Raw genomic sequence first — 8,741 nt, forward strand, 5'->3', positions numbered from 1 at the left:
GACAGAAGAGAAGTGGACTTGACTTTCTCCAGGGAACTGGAATAAACATGATGACTCTTTCTCATGAAATTTGACCGCGAGCTCAATGTGAGGAAGAGGGGAATTAATAAGACAAAAGAAATTTGTCAACACTTTCAATAATGCATCTAAAAAGTGTTATTAACTAGCTAATTGCTCAGTAAATGATGGTCTAGGTCTACACACATCTTGATTGAACGAACCCTCAGCTTTGCCCTCCTAACCTTTAACTGTCCTGTATGACAGAACAGATGATACTGACAGTTCTAGAACATAGTTATGTTGCATTCTATGATGTAACTTAACTCTAGAACTTTACTTCTGCAGTCAAGCAGTGTTCTCTCCTTAGTTATCAATTTGTCAGGGTCTGTGTAACTTATGTCAACATTGTTCATCCCCTATTTTTTCTGTCTTTCGCCAACTAGCTTCATCCAGAAGATGCTCTTTCTGCTACCTGTCCTGTCTCTCTTGCCTTTCTTTTAGGTGGCTAAAAATATGTTTTTCTGCCGTCCCCGTCCACAGCACTGTATTGCTTTGCTCTGGTGTTGGAACCCCTGCCTGTTTCTCCAAGCTGGGGTCGTGTCGACCGGTGTGTTTGTGTTTATGTTTATAACTGGAATGTTGCACATGAGAAAGTTTTGACTTAACCGAATTAGAAACATACACCATATTCATATTCTGTATGTGTGTGAATAGTTACAATTGTCAGTGTTTCACTCCAGAAAGCTTTGAGATTCAACATTATTGATTACTTATTCAACTCTGTATCATGTTATAATTATTACGATTGTTCCAGTGCTAATACAGTGTAGGGTGGTACCAATACACTTTTTTTGGAAAAGTAGGGTTAATGAAGAGCTGTGTGGCCCAGCTTAGGTGCATTGACCCACTAAATTTAAGTCAAGTACAGCTTTCAGGTAGGGGAGAATCTTATTATGGCTGCCTGCTGTGCTGTTAGCAGCAAAGTGAGCTGGGTCAATCTGTCACAGCGCAGGCATGAGCCTAAGAATAGGTAGTATGTCCCCACCCAGAGCAGCTGCTACTGTACTCCGCTGAGCTTTTTTTTTGTGCAATGTAATTATAAATGTTCCTCTGGTGCTTTTGCTCATTTAAGGAAGGAGATACTCCAGAAATGTGTGTTGTGCAGTTGTGATTACCGAGTAGTGTCTGTCTTTGAATGTGCACTTCTGAGAAACCAGATTTGGACCAAATGGACCGCAGTCTCCTCTCCTCTTCTGCTTTGTCAGCGTCTTTTGTTACATTCTCTGTGTGGAAACGGTGACAGAAAGCTTGTTGTTGCTGAACAAGTAGAACTGATTTGATCTTTGAGAGGTGGAAAAGCTCTTTTGTTGTTGTTTCTTCCTACGATGCATAGTGCTGATAGAAAGGTCTCAGATATGCCAATGCTTTAAGTCATAATGCAACAATATAACATTTATGAAAAGAAACAGGATTCTGCACTTGTTTGTGTATTGTATCTGTGAACAGTGTGTCTGGAATTGCGGTTTCCTGCTGTTTAAATAAATGTCTGTTATGACCGGGCTTGCTAGGGGAAGGGAAAGCAACATAAAAACAGTTGGAATCTGTAAAATAAAGTTATTTATTGGCAAGGAACTTAGTAGTTTGCAAACACAAACGAAGAGGCAAACTACAAAATGGAAAAGAGGGCTTAAGTGGTGGACACACTGCCCGCATGAGGCTCGCGTGAGTCTCGCGTGGCGTGTTGTTTTTTATTTCGGCGTCCATGTTAACAGGTTAGAGTGGACACACTGCCCGCATGAGACGCCATTAAAAGGCAAACTATGTAGAAAGAAAGGGCTGTCAGCAGCAGCAGAAACACAGCTGACAGGTAGCAGACACGCTCCAGACAGGCAGCTAACTCGCGTCTAGTGTGAACACCCTAGGCGTGCATCACGCAGCCACCACGCGACGCTGCCGTCACGCGAGCCTCATGCGGGCAGTGTGCCCACGGCTTTATAGATGCTGTTCAAAAGAAGTAAATCAATATAACCACACTCTCTTAAACTTTTCAAATAAGAGCTACTGCTAACTTTACATAGAAGAATATAACTAAACCCTCACTAATTCATCTTGCCTAACACAGTCAAAACAGCACCCCTGCACCTACAGTAATGTGTCTACATAGAAAAATACTCAATGTGGCCACACCATACCTGGCCCAGTCTCAAGATAATTAACAAGTGCCTCAATTCTAGATCACCAAAAGCCTCAATACAACTATTAGGCACGGCTCCAGACTAACTGTTTATAAATTTTTTCACTGCACCTTTTGGCACCGCGATAATAGCCTACATTTTAAGCATTTTCACATTTCCCATAGGCCTACACTAGGGATGTCACAATAACAGAAATTTAGTAGTGGGTGCCAATACCAGTGAAATTCCACAATTCTCAAATCCAATTTGATACCACGGTAAAAAACAAAAGTAAAACAATAAATCCCATGTATTTCACCATACACTTCTTTATTATTGTTTGCATTCTGTTTTTTGTCAGGAAGTTAAACAGGTTATAATTCCCTCTATTATCTATTTTATATTGCTGTGGAAACTCCCTTCAAACAACTGGATTTATTCAAGTGTCTCGCCAGAAACTAAATTTGACAAGATTTACATGTGAACAAATCATGATAACGTTATAATTTACCTTAGCCCATTAGTCATTTTTACTGAATACAGCTTGAACACACCACAATGTAAATCAATGGCACCTCCCGTTAACTAGCCCTCGTCCTGCCGATTTCAACGCGGATTTGCTGTTCACAATGTAGCATTATCGATAGTGAGTTTACTGCATCCCAAGTCTACCTATGGTACCGTCAGGTATCCACATGTTTACATATTAGGTTGGTATAAGAGTAGCGTTATGTCATGTGTGCTTTGCGAGTGTGTGGTCGAGTGACAGAGAGAGAGATGCACTCAGAGCAGATCAGCTGAATTTAGCGGTAAAGTTACCTGTGTTATTAAATGTTCAGTGTCTCTCTCACACACACACACACACACGTTTTGCCCTCCCCACTTGTGAAATGAATCCAGCGCCTCTGATCAGGATTAGGCATCTTACAAGGGCTTCAATCAGGTTCCTTCAGGAGCTAACCAGGAAGTGGGATGGGCATGGGCATTTGGTAACCTCTCTCTCTCTCTCTCTCTCTCTCTCTCTCTCCTCTTCCCTCTTCCCATCTCATCTCTTCTTCCTCCTCTTTCGTCCTCTAAATCTCACAGCTCTCCTCTTGCTAGTTTCATGCTTCACTAATCCTTGATGAAATGCTGCCATATTATATAGCCCTGTTATTTCTCTCATGCTCTATTTCTCACTCTTCCTCTGTCTCTTCTACTCTTTTCCCCCAACGACGGCCTCGCTATCTGCTTTCCTCTTTCTCTTCTGTCAACCTCTGTCTCTCCATTTCTTAAATCTTATTCTGTGCCTCCTTTTGTTCGGTTTCCTGCCTTTCCTTCTTTCTCTTTCACTACTGTGTCAGCTGTAATAATGAGCCAGAGAGAGAGAGAGAGAGAGAGAGAGAGATAAGGGGAGTACTAGTATTTCTGGTTTCAACTGTGTGTTTCGCTGCTGTAATACCTTTTTGAGCAGACCAGTCATATCCTGTCTCACACACACACACACACACACACACACACACAGTCTGTTAACCACCCTGAGGTTCCTGGGATGAAAAATTTCAGAGTAAGCCATAAGTAATTAGAGAAATTACCTAGCCTCAGACCTTGATTAGATTCTTGATTTAATCTGTGTGTACCTAGAACCCGAGAGGAGAGTATTTTAAAGCATGTTTAAATGATGCTAAGCTTTGTGGTATTTCTAGTATTACCAAGTGTACACCGAAATGTGTATAAGTGTTTACTGTAATGTAATGTGTTTATACTCAGCATTGCCCCTGTAGACTGGAGCTACTGTACTGTGGAGACCTCCTCTAAAGTGGTTATGGCTTTCAAAATCAAGCAGGCTTTCAGGCTATAGAGGACCAATCCAACTACTACTGGCTACTAGTAATGTGTACTTTAATTAGTTTTCTTAATTAGTCATTGGCCAACAAGCTGAATAAAATAACTAAACATCCCTACAGAGAGACTATGTTTCAGTACCATGGAGAGCTCCACACATCCAGTCTGGATACAGAATACTTTGACAGAGTGATGGTTGGTGTTTTTAGGTCTGTTGCTTCAGCTTGGCACATCCAATCATAATTCATAGGCTCATCTTTTCACGATTAACCTTTTAGAACTAGGGATGCACCGATTCAACTTTGTTCAAGAGGTGTGCGGCTCCGCAAACAACCTCTGCTGCTCTGCGGGGGCTCAACGCAAGCCTTTCCGCAGAAGTATAAATTAGGCATCACCCTTTTTATCAGAGTTAATGGCCCCTCCCCCACTTAGATGGCACTCTATGATGTGGTAGCAGCTGGCTGGACGTCATGTTTCTGGCTGACCTTCCAGCCCTCTGTGTTTTTATATGTGTGTGAGAGTTGCTGATAACTGATCTGGACCTGAAACAGATGGTGTTTGATCCTCTGGTCGTATAAGCTGTTGGATGTCACTCATATAGCAATGTATCAAGTAGAAGCCACCATTTAAAGGTCATTAAATGTCCAAATATGAGGTCCTGCTTGGAGCTATAATGTTCATCTTCCGTCCATTAAATTTTGCTTAATAAAAGAGGCTTGAAATTAATCAAGAACTATGCTTAAAGGATATGTTTGTGGTGCCTATATGACAATTGACAGAGGTTTTGCTTGCTGCAATCATCTCTCCTGTTCAAACTGGCCCTGAAGAGGCCAAAACCACCTAGTTAGGTTAAGGGAAAACGTCATGGTTGGGCTTAAAATAAGTACGTAAACAAAGTAAAACACGTATAGAAACACAACACAATGTCAGTACGAATCATGTACGTTTCCCATCGGCTAATAAACTTGTGACAACACCGGTGTTACCGATTACACCGGACATTTTGCAAGAAAAGATGACGGTCAATATGTAGCGCGCTTACTTTGATCTTTAACGTTGGGCCGCTGTGTGTCTGGCCTCTCCGGTCCAGCTTTCGCTCTGGGGCCGCAGGTTTGCGCTGCGCACACCGGCTTTGACCACTCCCTCCTCCGCACAGCTATTACGTAATTTACATTCGCTTCCCTTTTAGCTTTGGGTTTAAATCTGAAATATTGCCAAATACGCGCTTTCTGTCAACTCTCTCTCTTTCCGTGTGTGTGTGTGTGTGTGAAATATGACACCTGTCACTCTGAGCTGACTCCTTACAGAGCAGATGCATTCACTGTCAGTTTGTAGCGTCCGTCGTCCGAATTTGTATTGATAACACCAAAATGAACTAAATGGGTTTTATCTCTGTCAAAAAAAAGCAAAACGACAGTGGCGGCAGTGGGTACGTAATGTAATCGGTGTGTACCCGTCAACAAGCCTAGTTGAGGTGCATTTTCATGTGATAGATGTGACACCATTAAGAGAAGCAGCACAGACCATTTACTGTTAATATACAGATTATAGCCGCTCCGTTGTATTGTGACCATTAGCGTGTTGTAGTTACATATGAGAACCTTTCATTGGATTTGGTATGTTGTACTATTATTTTTCTGTGTGTATTCCACACAAATATATGATAGAAAATGTGTTGAATTTGAGTAGCTACTCTGCAGTGCCATTCATTCTTCCATCTGTGATGATGGAACAGGGAAATGCAAAGAGATGTATAGGGACGATGAGTGATAAAGAGATTCGTGGATTCAGACTTAAAGGAACTAATCCAGCAAACTAGCATAAAGAAAACTTTTCCAACAAAAGAGGTGTTCCTGTGTGTGTGTGGTGTGTTTGTGAGAGAGGGAGACTTGAGGGTAGAAGCAAAGAGCTGTTTGGTAGAAGATAATTAATGAGGCTTGAAAACATTCCTCTCGCCAAACAAGGGAAGGGACTGCATATACCTGACACTGCAGTTTGTGTGCGTTTCAGTGGTAAATGGCTGTAGCTCTCCGTGGTGAGGGGAGCAGCTCAAAGAAGATAAAATATTTAAAGGGACAGTGGATCTGCTGTTATTGTGTAGGTGCTTGTCTGTGTTTATTTGTGAAAGTAGTGCTTTTCATTTCTTTACTAATGGTAAGTAAACCTCCATGAAAGCAGCACAGATTCTTCCTCACTACCAAATGTTAGTGTTGTGGCCTTCAGGTAGAATAAATAGTTTTCTGGTGCTTGTAGCAGCTGTCTTTGTGTGCGTCTGTATGGGGAGCTAGATTGCATCGTTCTTCTTTTACAGAGGAAACATGTGGCTTGTTTTGTTCGCGTTGACGTCCCATTGATTCTGCTTCTCAATAGAGGCACTTGGTATGTGATAGATTTTTTACTTATCTTCGAGAGGGGTCATTGATGTTTTTAATGTTCATTTTTCTGATTTGACTTTGAAAACCTTAATCACACTTTCTCAGATTATGTACTGTGTATCTCTATAAGTGTTTCAAATGCTCCGACTTGTAAAGGTTTGCGCGCTTCCAGCAGAGAGTGTAGTATTTATCAGAGTTGTAACTCTGTCAGCTCACCTGCAGTCTGGAGGGGAAATGTTTCGCTTCCTGTGACACAGGATATCCATCACCTTGTCACAACGATTCAAAGGTCACCTAGTCGACCAGGTGGGCGGGGTCATCGCTGTCACTCCGCCTCCCATTGGACAGCTGGCCAGCGGTTTGATTGATGGACAGAGTTGCTTCTACCTCGCAGATTGATGAATGGTTTATTTTTTCGCAAGGACACACACAAGACGGATTTGTTTACAGAGTGGGCAGGGCTGTATCTTCTCTGGACTCATGTTAAATGGAGGATATGCACATTTGTGTGCGTCTGTGTGTGTGCTTCCTAATGAAAGAATGAGAGTTGACGATCATCGTTTTTACTTTGGTCTGATTTCGCTGACATTTATTTCACCTTAATGTAATGTTAACACGTATTGCCTGATGTACTGTTGCCCGTTGTGTTGCTTTATATTGGTATCAATGTACTGAACATGGATTTACATGAAAACTATAAATTATATGTTCATTATAATTTACATTAATTGATCAAATGAATTATATAAAAAGTGCTGGAGTGTAAACACGAACACACAGCCTCAGTTATTACTCTACATGAGAAGGTGCGAGCTGTAGCTCTTCCTTCTCTGCACAATTTCCAATCACAGTTTAATTCTACAACTGCATCATGATTTACTGGACCAGCCGGTCACCAGAGCATTATGTTTAGTAAACTGTCCATAGCTTATCATACAGCTCTTTAAAGTTAGTGTCCTCATAAAACCTGAAATGGAAACAGCAGTTTTTCCACATTAGAGTAATGAACGCTTTCCTACATCAAAGCAGGCAAATCTTTTGCCAGTAACACTGAATTTCAAGTAAATGGCCTAGTGCACTTTAAGAGAAGCGTTTTTTTTTATATAACAACCACAAATTACAGAGTTTATGCACGTGTTATTAAATTATAGGTGTAACTACATTATATCCGATGCAACTAGATTATCTCAACTCAAAGTTGTGTAGCGTTATCTGAGATTTCAACCACACTGAATGTTCTTCATGAGTATTCAGTACTCAATCACTTTGAGCACTTACTGCATGACCATATTTCCTCTTAGATCACTTGATGAAACCTGAGCTCCATTTGCTAACGCAGTGGTTCCCAACCTTTCCGAGTCTCGACCCCCAGAATAATCAGGTTGGTGTTTGTGACCCTCCCACCCGGCGTAAACCGTTGTTTCTCTGTGCCTCCCCTTGCTGATTTTGAGTGATTATTGTGAATGTTCTGATTAATAAATGTAAGTTAAATAAATAATGCTTTGTTTGTGATGACAGTTTAGTTTAGTTTAGTCTAGTTTGAACAGGTAGCACCTAGGCATTGTCCAATGTGATCCAGGCGCCGTGGACTTTTGATGCATTTTGTGACTTTTTCTTTCCCCCTGACCTGCCATAACTCCGCACAATTTTTCTCCCATGACCACAGTCAATAAAATGTATTCTGAGACTAATTATATCACTGGTACAGGTGATGTAATATATCATATATTGTTTTTCACCAGAACCAGCTGGCGACCCCCGGAAATTATCTCACGACCGCCTTGAGGGCCCCGAACCCCAGGTTGAGAACCACTTCGCTAATGAAGCTCAGAAATAGGAAGTAAGTGGACTGTTGAGTTGAGATCATATTATTGCACAGTCTGTTACCGAGGTCAATAATGAACTTCCAAACACCCCATCCTGCTGGACGAATATGTGGAGAGACACAGGGGAGCTTGAAAGCAACACTATATAGTATTATTTTTTGTCTGTTAGAGGACTTTGTCTGAGTGTTGACAGTGACAGCTTCTTTATTTCTATCATCCATTTAGAGCCAGCTAAGTCATTAGTGACAAAAATGAGTCCTCCTGCAGAGAGACAAACAAAACACAGTGCTGATCTCAAGCCTCAAACAGACTGCCAATCATCACCCATGTGAAGTTTGTAATGAATGGTAATTAAACTGTGAGGGACGGAGAGGGAGAGAGACGAGTGTCTGCGGTCTGTCCTGTGTGTGTTGTCGCTGCATCATCTCCACTGTGGATTCAACTAATTACATTTTAGAGAGCAGACACTTGTTTCTGGTTTCCCTCCAGTATCTCACCTCTATAGAGTACTTCATTGTGTCTTCTCACAACTGTCACCACGT

General features: G+C 41.5%; 1 long non-coding RNA gene across 1 annotated transcript; it reads left to right on the top strand.

Moving 5' to 3' along the window:
• The first annotated feature begins 399 nt into the window (after positions 1-399).
• On the top strand, positions 400-8,091 carry LOC119493954. Its single transcript, XR_005208058.1, has 2 exons — positions 400-607; positions 7,675-8,091. It is a non-coding gene; the product is annotated as an uncharacterized LOC119493954 (long non-coding RNA).
• Positions 8,092-8,741: the final 650 nt, after the last annotated feature.

The sequence above is a fragment of the Sebastes umbrosus genome, chromosome 9, assembly GCF_015220745.1.
Source record: "Sebastes umbrosus isolate fSebUmb1 chromosome 9, fSebUmb1.pri, whole genome shotgun sequence".
In the NCBI taxonomy this organism is placed as follows: domain Eukaryota; kingdom Metazoa; phylum Chordata; class Actinopteri; order Perciformes; family Sebastidae; genus Sebastes; species Sebastes umbrosus.